The sequence below is a fragment of the Festucalex cinctus genome, chromosome 2 (genome assembly GCF_051991245.1).
Source record: "Festucalex cinctus isolate MCC-2025b chromosome 2, RoL_Fcin_1.0, whole genome shotgun sequence".
Classification (NCBI taxonomy): Eukaryota; Metazoa; Chordata; class Actinopteri; order Syngnathiformes; family Syngnathidae; genus Festucalex; species Festucalex cinctus.
In genome coordinates, this window is record NC_135412.1 from 8,934,041 (window position 1) to 8,950,244 (window position 16,204).

The 16,204-nt window shown below is 38.3% G+C and overlaps 1 long non-coding RNA gene across 1 annotated transcript in view; it reads left to right on the plus strand.

The window, feature by feature from the left end:
- The first annotated feature begins 4,702 nt into the window (after positions 1–4,702).
- Positions 4,703–16,204, plus strand: part of LOC144014932 (uncharacterized) — a 50,079-nt gene continuing 38,577 nt past the window's right edge. Inside the window, exons 1-2 of the long non-coding RNA XR_013282651.1 lie at positions 4,703–4,808; positions 5,026–5,156. This is a non-coding gene — a long non-coding RNA (uncharacterized LOC144014932). The remainder of the gene's footprint in view (positions 4,809–5,025; positions 5,157–16,204) is intronic.

A 16,204-nucleotide genomic window follows, 5' to 3' on the forward strand; every position in this document is an offset into this window, starting at 1 on the left:
AAAGCGGACACACACACACACACACACACACTGCTGCACATACATATAGTGGACGCACAGGAACACACACACATACACACTGAAATATGGGGCACCACTTCGATCTTTTTCTTACAGCTTTATTTTTGTCCGGATGCTGGCCCGAGTTGCTGTTTTGTCTGTCATTTCATCTCTCTGAGTTTTGCTCTTTTTTGTCCCACATTAAACTGAGCAATAGGACTGTGCAGATCGATCCAAGTATCGATAGAATCAAAGCTCACGTGAGTATCGTATCGTATCGGTATCATATCGATACAAAAGCACTAGTATGTATATTTTGCATTTATTTATTTATTTTGGTTTCTCATGGGTCCCTCGCATAATCCCTTTATAGCACACGCGCATGTGCAGGCGCTGGCGGTAACAAATAATCATTTTTACATTGAATGACATAATGAGTCATATTATACTACGTTTGAGCTTTTACAACTGCTAGTTTAGGTAGGTACAGTCAAACCTCGGTTTTCGAACGTAATCCGTTCCAGAAGGCTGTTCTAAAAGCAATTTGTGCGAAATCCGAAACAATTTTTCCCATTATAATTAATGTAAATCATTTTAATCCGTTCCAAGTCTAAAAAAAAACTTTTTCCAAGTTTTTTTTTATTTTTTTTACTATTTTTAATAGAAGATATCCTATCTAAAATGACAAAAAACAAAGCAAAATCAAACATTTCATCTTTTTTATTTTTACCAACTGTAACATACAGAACATTAACGTTAAAGGTTACACTAGAAGAGTGACAGGGACTAAGAATATGACGGTTATTATTACATTGCAAATGTAAATAAGAGCCCAGGTATGTTTCCGTTGAGGATAATATATTATATTATGGTATGTTTAAGAACCCAACAAGATAGTTTAATTTGAAAAAGAAAAAACAAGAAAAAATTTGAAATACCATTATATTTTATGAACCTAAAAGTACTTGGTATGGATATTGGTGTCGGCGACATTGGCACCAGTATTTACTAGGGATGTCACGATAAGGGCAATATCGTGATATCGTGATATTAAAACTGCCACAATATCGTCGTCGTCATAGTCACAATATTTAAAAGGAACATATCTGTTAAAAAAAAAAGTCAGGTTGATTTCCATTTGTGCAATTTTAGCACCCTCTAGTGGCTAATTTATTCGTGCAATTTAATTTTCATTAGGGATATTTTGGCCTTCTATGTTTAAAATTTATGCTAATTGCCAGATGAAGGGGAACCTAATGTGCCTGTGAAGTGATCAATGTGTGCTAGCATTAGCAAGTAAGTGCCTCAATATTGTTATTAGAGATTGTAGGTGGTTTATATGCATTGCTGTTATGTACAAAAGCACAATATTGTGCTTTTTTTTTTTTTTTAGTAGGAGCTCTCTTATATACAATATTGCGATCTTTTTTAAGTATCGCCAACGCCCCCGCAATATTGTGATAATTATCGTATCGTGACCTTCATATCTTGATATTATCGTATAGGGATGTTTGGATATCGTTACAATCCGAGTATTTACTTGGTCTCGATCGATACCAAAATCTCAAGTATCGCACAGCTCTACTGAGCATCAATTGTAGTACAGTTTTCTCAACTCTACAGTACGTAGATTTGATAAGAAAAATACATCACACATGTAACACACCCAATTACTACAGTGTAGACAACCGCTCAGCCTCTAGCTTAAAGCAATTTCCTCTGTTGATTGCGACTCTACCCACAGCAACAGTGCCCATACGTTAATATGCAGCAACAACGCACTGAGACAATTTCCAAGAGCATTTTCAGCACAGCATGGAAACTGTGTAATGAAAAGGTACCATGATAAATATGACTTAGCCTTTTAACACACAGTAGAGATGTGGGAGCCTCGGGAGACTATGCAGAAAGAGAGCATTACGTTTAAATAGAGAAAAAAGGTAAAGAGGAAAACAACCAAATCATTATAGCCTGAGCGTATATCGTCTTTACCATGGCGAACATTAGATAGAATTGTGAATGCCGCTTGCTGCTTCTCTCAAGGCCAGCCAGCTTAAATAATCATGAGTCTGCCCGGGGGGACTGCTTGCTAAAGGAATGTATTTTCTAATTAGATAAAGCCACTTTTCCAATTTGTTGGCTACTTAACTATAAAGCATGGCGGTGAGCGAAGCCTCAGAGCCATCTTGAGATGTGGCCAATCCCCATCCCATCACGCGACGCTTGCAATCACATCGCTGGGGAAACAATGGATTTTGTTTGTGCATTTGTCAACTCCATAAAGTCTGTGTTGGAGCTCCAGCAACAACTGATGAGAAAATAATTTTCATCTCAGGCCAAAGCAGAATCAGATTGGCTTTACTTAGCCATTAGCAAACAGTGCATGTGCTTTTGTTAACTGCAAATAAACAGAGTAGGACAGTGAATGATTACTCCCCAATTTCTTTTCATCATTGTCAGTCGAGTTGAGTCATTTTTTATTAAAAATTAGCCAAATTATAAGCATGGCTCTTTGCACACTGATTATATCAACAATTATACAACCTGAATGTAAAACATGAAAACATATTTTTATCCACATGGGATTTTGTTAGACATATGTTGCTTTGCTTATTGGCCGATTGGTTCAATTTATTATCCTACAAACAAACAAACAAATAGACAGACACAAACAAAAACATGTGTATTGAGCAAACAAATTGTAGGTCTAAAAAACTGGCGCTATATAATAATTTTTGATAAATTTTAAATTTTTGATAGCTGAGTTTATAGAGACACCATTTATCTATGTTTTAAATATCCATGTACATTAAACCAGAAATAAGCACATGTGTCCACATGACACAGCAATAGCAGAATGCAAATAATCTCAAATGGGATTTTAGCATTGAACCTCCATGGCTCTCTATGAGACAGTAGAAGATTATGTGACCTAATAAATGTATTTTGTGGACGGACAAGGGACATACGTATGAACAATAATGTAGTAATGATTGAAGTAATAAAGAATTAAATAAGAAAATACTTGAAAGAAAATCATTCATTGATCATTCAATCAGTCATTGTCACTCTTTTGCATATGAAATTTTGTATTTCCGAGTACAAGCCGTAGTTGAGCACTCTTACTAAAGTTCTGGTAATACCGTCACTCAAAAACATGTCATCATTGTGACATCACATGAGCTGTTGGCAAATCATGTGGGACTTGAGATCAGTAAGCGTCTCGAGGATTATCCATCCGTATGTGCAAGCCTCTCAGCAAAATGTCATAAGCGGCCCTATGGTTCTACAAGCGTCCCTGTTCCCTCTCCATTATGTGTTTGTAAGGTGTTATGATTGAGTGGTTTTAATTTACTCTTATTATCCACTGGTCAACTACTCTTTACACGAGGTATTAAACGTTGTTTAAAAAAATAATAAAGGTTTTAAGAGCCTGTAACAAATGATTTCCACTGTAACTGAATGCTTAAATGGAATTAGAACCATTCTAAAGTAGACCAGTGTGTTTGTCTGTGGAGGTGGCAGCACAGCACAATAAGGTCCCATAATGTGATATATAATTGTCGCTGGCTGGTACACATGACATTTACTGTGACCTGACAAATGTACTTTTATCAACTGGCCTTGTGCGGGATCCTTCGACAGCCAACAAGCACAGTGACTGTGAGCTGTGGAGGCAGAGAGAGAGAGAGAGAGAGAGAGAGAGAGAGAGAGAGAGAGAGAGAGAGAGAGAGAGAGAGAGAGAGAGAGAGAGAGAGAGAGAGAGAGAGAGAGAGAGAGAGAGTGAGAGAGAGAGAGAGAGGATGCCTACTTATTTGCATGCCTTAGTGGGTAATGACAATGCACAGATGGAGTGGGAGAGGGCTGAAATTTGATCTCATTGCATCAGGGAAACAATTCTGGCTGTCTACGTCTATTGCACCATAATTAGCGGGGGCTTCAAGTCAATCAGAAACTAATCAGAAAACGTTTTATTATGAAAAAAGAAAAAAGAAAAAAAAAAGTGACGTCATAGGATGGATCTGCATTTGAGGAAAGTGGGAAGTTGGAATTTTCCTACTTCATACCAGTAAGTGTTCACAGTGTACCCCTTTGAACTTGGATATCCGAGTTGCGAAATTGGGGAAAACTAAACGAAACAATAAAAGGAACACAACTTCACCGACTGACTTCAATCTGACATCGCTCGACAATGGCGACCACCATGGAGAGCCAGACCGTGAATGGCGAAACGGAATTTACAAGATTTTAAACAGATATTTATCTTTATTTAGTGTTACTTCAATTTAATGATTTGACATCGATTCACGTAACAAAATGTGATTTTGGAATGATTGCGTGAACTAACAACTAGCAATTTATCAGAATCACCCATCTTTGTTGTTTACATTTGCCTCAAAGGCTTTGAGGTTGGAACTGCGACAATCCAAGTGGGATAATCATAAAACCGAGGTTCTACCTACCTCAAACGCAGCCAAAGTTACATTTATTTTATTTTTATTTTTTATTTCATGCGTTTGTAATTGTTCTGTCCCTCATATGACAGTAAATTTAGTCATATTGTTCAGTCAATTTTTGTTATGTAGAAATCTTACGTTCTATTTTTGCCAGTAGATGTCGCTCTTGTCATAGTGTGTTCGTGTTTGATTTTGTGAAGTGAAGCGGAGCCGCCTACTGGCGAAGCAATGTAAATAGCAGCTATGTTTTTGAGGAGCTGCACATGCAGTCACAGCACGGGAGGAAACTCAAGAATTTCCTCTAGTCTCAACATTGTTTTTTATTTCGGAGCCTTTGGCAGAGCATAATCTGTAAGTCATAACGCTTTGACGTATTTGTGTTTGTGATTATTTTACGTTTCTTGGTGGTGAACTTTCTTTGAAAAGGCGGTGACCCGATGCTATTAGCCGTTAGCTGCTAACCTGCGCTAAAGTTATTGTAATGTTAGCCTACTTGTGTTATTGCTCACACTGTACACTTATTTGTAGACAGAAGCACTTATGTTTTGTTTTAATCTGTATGTTGCAGTTTCACAAAATAGGAAAGAAGGAAGTAAAGAGCCACGGCTACAGCAACCACGTGTCTTTATTTTTGGAACTCTTTCACATGTTGAGCTCGCTGCCTGAGTTGCGCTAACTGAGGGCCTTGACTTTACTTAGGTAAGTACACAGTTGTAGCCATAAATGCTTATTTTTATTTATTTATTTATTTATTTATTTATTTATTTATTTATTTATTTATGTATTTATGTATTTATGTATTTATTTATTTATTTATTTATTTATTTATTTTCAAAAAGCTAAAATACTCAAAACTGGCATAATAATTTCTTTTGGTTTTTGGCCAAGCGTTACTCATTGTGTTCCACATTCTTCTGGAGGAAATATCGAAACCTTTCTCCACTCCACTCCACTCCTTTCTCCATTTATGTGTTGGAAGCACTTGCACACCTCACAGAACATTAACATGTAACGAAAAGACCAACTACATATTCAAGAGAGCTAAAAGCATACTGACGAGCAATGTAAGAGCATCATTGACCCTTGCTTCGCAACCAGTTTCTGTTAAAGATGGTGGGAACGCCAGATTGATAATTGATAATGAACACAACTTGCAAAGGCCTTGACCCATCAAAATGAAATCTCAATCATTAAAACGCCTCCAGCTTGCCACCGATCTTTGTCTGCTGCAGAAAGCAGCTGGCTGAGTTCCGCCTCAGACACCAGATATCAGTGAGACTAATGTAAGTAGTAGTACTTTTTTGGTACCTTTTTAAATCTGAGATTTGCCCCTTGGGGATTTCTTTTTTCCCCTCCCTATAGGGAGTCTTGATACTTCTTCTTCTGTGTCTCTCATTACATACAATATTTGCACCAACGTATGTGATGCAGCTGGAAACTGCCAGTTTCCCCCTCTTCTTTTAATCACAAAAATTCCTGCATTCTTGTTCTGGTATGCTGACTCCATCGCACTGCTGACTCCACAAGAATCTCCAGCATGATGAATTGAAGGGAGGCCTCAAACTTTTTTTTTTTTTCTCGACTTCCCAGCTCCACTTTGAAACTATTCTCCTTATCTTTTACTCTTCCTGTCATCCTGGTGTACTGCATTGACCTTCAGGATGACAGGAGGGTTGACGCATCAGGTCTGACCCCTGACCGGCCCACGGCTTGGTAACGGCGGGGCACTTGCTGCCACCATGGCCAATTAAGGTGCGGGCATGTGACCACAAACCAGAATTTTTGAGGGCCTGAGCCGCTGTGCCTTAATCTCTTAATACCGTAGCTGAACCTGCAAGGTGACCCAGTGGCACCACATGATAGAATGCCCTTAGTGCCCTACGAATAGGGAAGGAGGGGGGAGGGTGATCTTTAATAAAGGATGCAGATGAAGTTGACGTTAAATGAAAAAGAAAAAAAAAAGCCCAGGGACATTTTTTTGGGGACTATAGATCTGTGACTGATGTTTTGGTGTAAGACTCAGGGAATGACGTGGACTTTTGGAGTTTCAGACCTGGGTGAGGCTTTTATCGTAGATCAGTGACTGTTGGGTGCCAACAAGCGCAATGCATCACTCAGGATGCGTCAGAATGTCATTTCTCTCCTAAATCATTCTGTTTTGATGCATCCTCTTGAAATATAACTGCGGCAGATGTGTCGGTATGAGAGCGTCTCACTCCAGTGGTTTGTTCTAAATGAAAATGGATGACTTGTAAAAGGAGGTAGTAACTCTGCAGACACACCATATGCCTTCGTCTCTTGCACTCCGCTAATTTAGTGACTCTTGGTCTGTTGCAAAAGCAGGTTTACTCGACTTTTTAGGCAGCAGTTAGAGATACGATTCGTAAACACATAATTCTGCTTCCAATGGGTAGTTGAAAATGATTATTGAATAAGCCATGGAAAGTAACACGTTACAAGATATATACCAATTAATAAAGAATGTGAAGGACAGAAGTGAAAGTGAAGCAGCCGCTCTATTGTTCATTTAAAAGCAGCATTTGGTGCATTTACGGACCTAAATGTTTTAAGTGCTTCGTTCTAATTTGTTTTTTGGGATTTTTTTCTTCAACGTAGCATTTTGTTGAGTGTTTTATAGGCAAAATTAATCACCCGGTGGTTCATTATTAGATTAAAATTAATTAATTCCACAAATATATTTCCTTATATTTCTTAGGACTACTGTGCATGTATTTGGATACAATAAGAATGTTTTTCTAGTCATGCCTCAAAATGGATGCTATCAAACTCACAAAATGTGTTATTTTCACCCATAAGAATGAAGAAAAGTTGATCTTTTCTTGCCCTAAGGTCGCAATGTTTTTTTTTTTTTTTTCCCCCATACACCAGGCAGGTACAGATGCATGATTTCATATTGTTTACTGTGGGTAGCATTACAAACACTCAATTTGCTCCAACCTCTGGTTACTTTGCAAACACTGATGCAATAATTTAGCTCATTCCACTCTCTGCAGCATATCGGAAGTACGTACTGCTTCAGTGGTACCATTTTTCAGCTCATCAGGGTTGCAGGAAGTGGGGGTAGATAAACCTTGCTCTATAAAGACAGAGGTTACGAGCAGTTAGGTCTAGTGACGTTAAAGCACACTTGCAGAACACATGATCATTCTGTCCAGCATGGCCCATCAATCCGTTTGGCAGGTTCTCATTGAGAAATCTTCTGACAGCAAAATGCCATGTGGCAGTGTACAAATTCTGCTGAAAATAAAAGTCATCACTCACTATCATCAACTGTGCATGCATTCATTTTAGCTTCTCTAGGATTTAGGACATTAATTTAGAGATGCTTCTACATGCCAAAATGGGCTACATATGCCTATGTCAGAAGGACAACCATTTCAGCAGCAAAATACCAATTAAGTCTGGATTAAAAGAGGGGCAGTCCTAATTTTTATAGCAAACCAGGCACCACTCACCACCTGGCTAAGACCATCCCTACAGTTAAGAATTGTTCTGCTTGAAAATTTGCTTCAGGCGCTCTTGACTTATGACTGGGGCAATGGTTCATCTTTCAGAAGAAAAACAACGTTAAGCACTCAGCCAAGATATCAAAGGAGTGGCTTCAAGACAACTCTGTCCTTGAGTGGCCCGGACAGATCCTTTATTGAACATATCTGGAAAGACCTGAAAATGGCATCCCCATCCAACCAACCAAGTGTTGCAACAGGAAATGGTGAAAATGCCCATTGATTGGTGTTTCACAATTACTGTATGCCATCATATCAAAAAATACTTACTACTGTAAATACTGGGAATCCTACCAAATACTGATGCACTGTACAGTAAAATATAACTCAAGAATAAATAAAAGAATGGGACAATATAATAAATCCATAAACCATAACAAAAACATAAACATAACAAATTTGAAAGACCATGATGCAATGATCCTGCCATTTGACTGTTGCAGTTAACGTTGCAAATTTGTAGTCAATACCTATGAAGTGTAGCATAAAAAAAAAAAAAAAAAAAAAAAAAAAAAAAAAAAAAGACTCGTTTTCACTCAGGCACCTTCAAAAACAGATTCAAATTCTGGGGTGTCATTTGTGTGTAATAAAAACAAAACACAACTTAAGTTAAATCAAAAACTTCAAATGATTACATTCAGTTGTGAACACATTGCAGAGTAAGAGAAATAAAATAAAATAAACAGATTGCTGAAAAAGCATTTTATAACCAAAGAGGATATACACTCAACAAAAGTGTAAATGCAACACTTTTGTATTTGCTGCAATTTTTTTATGAGATGAACTCAAAGATCTAAAACTTTTTCCACATACACAACATCATTTCTCACAAATATTGTTCACAAACCAGTCTAAATCTGTGAGCACTTCTCCTTTGCTGAGATAATCCATACCACCTCACATGTGCCATGTCAAGATGCTGATTAGACACCATGATTAGTGCACCGGTGTGCCTTAGACTGCCCACAATAAAAGGCCACTCTGAAATGTGCAGTTTTGTTTTATTGGGGTGGGGTTCTGGGGACTCAGAAAACCAGCCAGTCATTACTGACTGGTATGCAGGTATGTGGAAAAAGTTCAAGATCTTTGAGTTCATCAAATATGAGCAAAAGAAAGAAGTGCTGTGTTTCTATTTTTGTTGAGTATAGTAGTCATCTCCGTCTCCCAGTTCTGAGGGCTTGGGTTCAAGTCCAGGCTCCAGCCTTCCTGGGTGGAGTTTGCATGTTCTCCCCGTGCCTGCGTGGGTTTTCTCCGGGTACTCCTCCCACATTCCAAAGACATGCATGGTAGGTTAATTGGGTGCTGTGCTTTGTCCCTCGGTGTACTTGTGAGTGTGCATGATTGTTCATCTCTGTGTGCCCTGCGATTGGCTGGCAACCAGTCCAGGGTGTACCCCACCTACTGGCCAGAGCCAGCTGAGATAAGCTCCAGCACCCCCCGCGACCCTTGTGAGGAACAAACAGTTAAGAAAATGGATGGATGGATAGTAGTCATCAAGTATTGAGACTGTGTTGTTAACTCATTGGCTCCCAAAAAAACATATGCTCTATTTTAAATGTTTAAGTGTCCCAAAGACGTATTTAGACGTTTATTATTATTATTATTATTATTATTATTATTATTGCTAGAGCATACAGAAGGCTTTGATGCAGCCTCTCTACTGCCAGAAAACGGTTGAAGCAATGGTAGTTATTACAAAAACGCCCATCAGGTGGCAGCAGAGTATAAGAGATCAACCAGGGTCATGTTGCAACAAAGCTCTTTTTGCCAGTGTTTTCACCAGGATTGCGAATCATGATGAAACTTAGCTATATTCTAATGCTAATTGCGACAAAATGGAAACATAGAAATATATATATTTTTTTTCCTGATGAAAGAAGAGACTATAATCCTTCTTTTGGTAGGTTCCATGTTTTGATAGCAATGGAACACATATTCTGTGGGCCTTGCAAAATCCATCCAAAATCTGGTAAAACAGCCGGGAGCGAAGGGGGTTGCTTCAGTGAAAATAGCTGCTGGGAGTCAATGAGTTAACATGCTGGTTGACACTTTAATCAAAGTGTGCCTTCAATTTGCAAACCAGACACCTATTTTGGTTCATTTGTGAGCAAGGTCAGCATCCTTAGACAAATACATAGGCAAAACCTTTGTTCAGAGTATGCTTGGATTTATTCTACATGTACTTATATGACTTTTTCCTTTGATGAAACCTGAATCTATTATGCTTATTACTGTCAGGCACTGCCACATAGTTTCTGTATATTTAGCAGTAGGTAGTTTGACATCGTAATTGTTCCACTTTGGCAGAATTGAAATGAATAAATGGTGGGATCAAGACATATAGTACTGGAGTCAATCATGGTGGTGTGTAAAGGAACAACTTCAATGCTGACACCTTGAATGAATACCTACTGAGAAATATCCCTCTTTGGCTCTATGTGATATGTTTGGGGCTTTGGTGTAAGGCCTCTGAGATTTGGAGGGTAAACTTAAGGTTTACTTTAAGAGCTGACCAAGCTGGCAGACGTGGGTGTATTATTGCCATCCTAACAAAAAAGGCCAAAGGAAAGTCTTCTCTCTCTCTCCGGCACCTCTCATGTTTTCAATGACTGATTGCAAGATGCCAAGTGCTACAGTCTTCCAAGGCCTAGACAGAAGCTGTGGAGTCGTGAAGGTTCCTGTTTGCGCAATGCAATGGTCCAGGGGATTGGGGAAACTCAACTGTTTTCACTTTCAGCGTTCACATTTGGGTCTTGACCCAAGGCCAAGTTTGTATGCATAGAAAGGACAGCATGAATAAGAATGACACTAAATCACATTTTCTCATGCAGCTGAGGGAGACCATAAAAATCTTAAAGTTAATTAGTTGTAAATGTCGTGGCGGGGATGAGGAATGACAAATCAAATACATGGGTTGTCTTCAAGTTGGCTAGTCTAATATTTGATGCTTTAATTAAAATGTATTTTAAAAAGTTATTTGAACTTGATGTAATGACAGTTTGCAGATAAAGCCATGACAATATGGCCTCATAAAAGTTTATTCAACACCTCTGCTGTGAAGGAGCTTTGTGACATTTTGAGAAATATTACTCTTGAGGGAAATGTCAATACTACTGTCTCACCTTTTTCCTTTTTTACTTCATCACTCTCTCATAAGTTGTTGAATGTAATTAACTTTTTAAGTCATAAACACAAGGACACGGAAGCAGCAACAAACCTTAGCAATGTAATAGTTCTTAAAATAAAGTTGGCACAACACAACTATTACAACTGTACGAGAACACTGAAGGTGATTCAGTGAGATCATAAAATTCAGCCCGGCGAAGGTTTACACCAGGAAAGAAACCTGTGACATTACTTTGACCACTTCTCCCCTGTGGCAGACGATTATCTCTGCAGGTTGTCATAGTCCTGCTTGTATGAAGGACAAACAGGATGGTTTCCAGCACAGGGACAGAGCGCACAGCATGCTTCTCAATGGGGGCCTGTAGAGTCTTCCCAGCATGCATCTCAACATCCACGTCTTCTTCACAGCTTTGTGGCCAGATGCCACCTTTCGGGTGGAAAGATGGAGCAGCACTACTGTTGTGCCTTTATTTGTTTTCCTCTATGCAGTTCAATAAGTAAAATTAGAAATCCAGGATACCAAAAAGAAAAAAGAAAAGGAGCTACCCAACAGCTACTCAACAACTTATTTTATCCCTACGTTATTGTTGAACTTGATCCTGTACATTTGTCATAAAACAAAGTATAAATTGTAGGCATGGGAAGAAACAAAAATCTCACGAGACGAGATGTCTCACGAGATTGAGTCCGCAAGATCGAGGCAAAATTTTGGAAAAATTTGTAATATCTACAAAATGGTTTCTTTTTATTGAGAATACTGCAAGAAAATTTACAACCGAGCTCTAAAGTGCAGACAGGAGGTGGATTCACGGTGAAAGGTTAAAAAAAAGTAAATTAGAGTTATAATGTAACAATCCAATGGCTATAATGTTCCAACAATAATGTTAATCCGACCGCGAACTAATGCTGGCTAGCTTACTAACTCAAAGCATGGAGCCACTTGTTGATATAGGCTACTGTAATTGTGTGTGTTGTTTTTCATCAAAAAGATGATAGAAAATTTTATGTTAAATAGTTTTAGTTTCAACATAATCTGCTGACAAAAATGAATAATAATAATAATAATACACGGATTAAATGATTTTCCTGATTAGACTACAACCTTGATAGTTTTGTTGACTAAACTAGCCGAATATTTTTTTTTTATTTTTTTTTTCTTGGATTAAAATGAAGACTAAAATGCTAGATTTATAGTTGACTAAAAATGGACTAAATAAAAACAGGATGAGGTTGACTATTATAAAAACTAACAAGCATGATTGAAACTGGACTAAAACTAAGACTAAATTTAAAAAAGGTGGATAAAATTAACACTACTTGGTAGGCAAACTGCAGAGGGGCCAGCAATAGTCCTATGATACTCTTCAAATGGTTCAACATGATGCATTCAAGGGGCTTCATCACTACAGTACGGATGTCAGGGTGACAAACGTAGTCGTTCAATCCCAAAATTGCAGGTTTCCTGGGAAATGGGATGATGATACAGAGAGTTTGAAGCAGGATGGGACAACACATTTAAAGAGATGTATTTGCCAATTTTGCTCGATGTTATATAGATATGAGTGAAAACTAGAGCCAACTGTTCAGTGCAGACGTTCAGGAAGGAGGAACCATCCAGTCTGGGAGCTATTTTCTTCAGTCACTTGAAGTGCCTAGTTTACTTACATTGAATACTGCTCTTGAATGTTGAAAAGTCGGGATACACTTCTGTCATCGTCAATCTGTCAATATTTTAAGCTGAACTGTCATTCGCCGATTGTGCAGCAAAATGAGTGTCCGTCAATGTTCCCGTAATTCGCAGTGGGGATCCATCAATGCCCGGGTTACGTTATGTGTCCTAAATCAACATAGAACAATGCCCCCCCCCCCTCTCTCTCTCTCTCTCCCTCCCTCTGTGATCAGCCAAAGAGAGACGTGCTCCATGCGTCTCCATGCACTGCAGTCATGATACCGGGATCGAGGTTGCGGCAGGTTTATACATGCTTTCCATAAAAGTTATTTGCGTCACGCAAACTACATGTGGCTATTTGCGCTGGCGTTAGTGAATTAGACGCTGTATATCAATGAATCTCATTTTCATTGGGGTGGGCATATTTTGCGTCAAAGGTATGTAAATTACCTAATTTACAGACGCGCAAATAACACCGGCGCACCTGGTCGCAATCTGGTTGGCAGCGCACTTAGTGACAGATTTCTTCATCTGCGTGTGTTTAGTGAATTCGGCGCTCCCGGATTGCACCATTTTTACCGGTTAGCGCCGTGCAAAGGGGACGCAAACCTTTAGTGAATAGGCCCCTTAGTGTTCAGTTTATCTACACAGATTTGTCAGCTAGTTTCAGGCCCACTTGTAGAGTACCCAGTAAACGGCCAATTTAATCGACAAGCAGATTAAGTGGTCAGGTCCAACCACATACCATTTTCAGACCACATACCATTTTTAGTTGTTATTCCCTTCAATATTGAATATTGCCCATGTTTTTCTTGAGAAGATAAAAATTATTCAACGCGATAGCAGCACCAAAGGTGAAATGTTTATATTCAATCAGGATCTCACTGAGAGCTGCCATAGGATAAACGTGAGTGTGATTACAGTCAAATTTTGAAGATTTGACAGCCAGAAGAGACACTCGGATTAACTAGCTCCTGGCTTTGTGCCAGTTTCCAAGGGTGGCCCTGAGGGTGAATCGTTTCAGAATCTCAATTGTAACAAAGCAGGAACAGTCTTGATTGAAGTTGTGCAGTTTCCACAGCAGCGTGTGGAACAGAGCTGTCAAACACTGTGGCTATAGGTGAAATTTTAAGCTCTCAAAAGAACACCTGTGTTTAGTTCAGTGTTTATAATGAATGATTTGTTAATTACGGAAACTGAGAGTTCTTCAGTTTGCCCTTATATCTCATGGAATGCAACATGTCTCTCGCTGCTGCCCGGATCTCACCCCTTCACAATTAATTGGGAGACTAATTAAGAAGTGATGGTGTGGCCGGACCAAGAGTTGTGTTGACTTAAAGGAGTGAGCTACACAGACTCACATTCTCATTCACTTAATAATAACCAACACAGAACGAGCTAAGTAAAAAATTTAATTCCTGACATTTCCATCTTTGTTCCGCATTATTGCTCGGTTTAAATCTCTTGGCGAACACTTTTTCTTCTTCTTGGATGTGACTTGAAATTTATCTGCGCTTGGGTCTTTTGACCAACTTCACTGCACATCAAATCCTTGTCCCATAAAGTCTTGTACAAGCTTCTTTATGACCACAAATGTTGATATGCAATAGTCTGAAAAAATAACTGAAATAAATTTTATTAGGTACATCAGCATATTTCTAACAAAATCCACAACAAAAGGTGAATAATAAAAAAAAAATCTTATTGGGTGTTTCCTAGGGATGTAACGATATCCAAACATCACAATACAATATTATCACAATATGAAGGTCACAATACAATACTTATCACGATATTGTGGGGGTGTTGGCAATATTTAAAAAAAGGTCACAATATTGTAAAAAAAGAGCTCATACTAAAAAAAAAAAAAGCACAATATTAAGCTTTTGTACATAGCAGGAATGCATATAAACAACCTACAACCTCAAATAATATTGAGGCACTTACTTGCTTCACAAGCAAATTAGGTTCCCCTTCATCTGACAATTAGCATAGATTTTAAACATAGAAGGCCAAAACATCCCAAATGAAAGATAAATTGCACAAATAAACTAGCCACTAGAGGGTGCTAGAACTGCACAAATGGAAATCAACACGACTTTTTTAACAAATGTGTTCCTTTTAAATATTGTGAACATGACAACGACGATATTGTGGCAGTTTTAGTATCACGATATCACGATATTGCCCTTATCGTGACATCCCTAGTGTTTACCTTTCTGGTAGGGGGGAATTACTAGAAAAACACTCTTTAGTGTAGAGTGCGGTTTTGTATCATAGCAAAATACAACCACATTAATAAATATACTGTTCAATTTACACCTCTGTGTTAGTCCTAATAGAACATTATTATTTTTATCTTAATCTTAATACTTTTTTCCCCATTGGATCTTATTAGATTGTGCAAATGTTCACAATATTGTGTGCTGTTCGTTTATGTCAACTAGCTCCTTACAACTAAGTCACAGTTGTCAATTAAACTTTAAATAGATTTAAAACCCTAATCTTTCTTTAATCTTCTTCAATCCTAACCTTTTACCATCTGAAAAACATACCCAGACTGAAATGTTGCATGCTCCAAGCAGACCAGGAGAAGCTATTCCATACTTTGATCTCCAGTAGACTTGGTTATTGTAATGGTCTTCTGACTGGACTCCCTCAAAAGAACATCAAACAGCTGCAGCTCATTCAAAACGCTGTCACTCAGGTTCTGACCAGAACAGACGAGAACATATTCCTCCAGTCCTAAAGGCTTTTCACCGGCTCCCGGTCAGCTGTAGGATAGAGTTTAAAATTCTGCTTCTGGTCTATAAGTCACTGAATGGGCTTGGTGAAGTCTGCATCAAGTATAAATGATTTTTTTTATTTTTTATTTTATAAATGCTTAAAATACATTTGATTACGAATTTTGTTTGTAGTGATTAAATGTTGCCATTTAGTCATTTTAATACGCTACTTTTGTTTCCTTTGCTTTGTGAACGTATTCAGTTGCTTTTTGACTGTGAAGCACACTGAGTTGCCTTGTGTGTGAGATATGCTATTATAAATAAAGCTGCCTTGTTTTCACATTGATATCTTTATCAGTTTTTGTTCTTTTGTATTCTTCTTTTCACTGTGATTGCTATTCTCAGCACACTGTCATTCATTTCACTTTCTTACAGTTGATGCTAAACATGAAATGAAAAGAGATGGAAGCACTTTTGAATCCCAAGACTATAATTATGCCAAACATATAGCTTGATGGTATCCGAACCGACACGTCTCCAAGTGCCCAGTTCACAGCACTGATCTTTGATTGCCCTGACCAATTTTACATCATCGCTATTATTATTATTATCGTGTGGTCCCCCCCCCCACAAAAACACTAAATCTTGATTCCGAGGCATATGCTTTATTGTCCTTACCAACCTATGGTGAGGCATTTT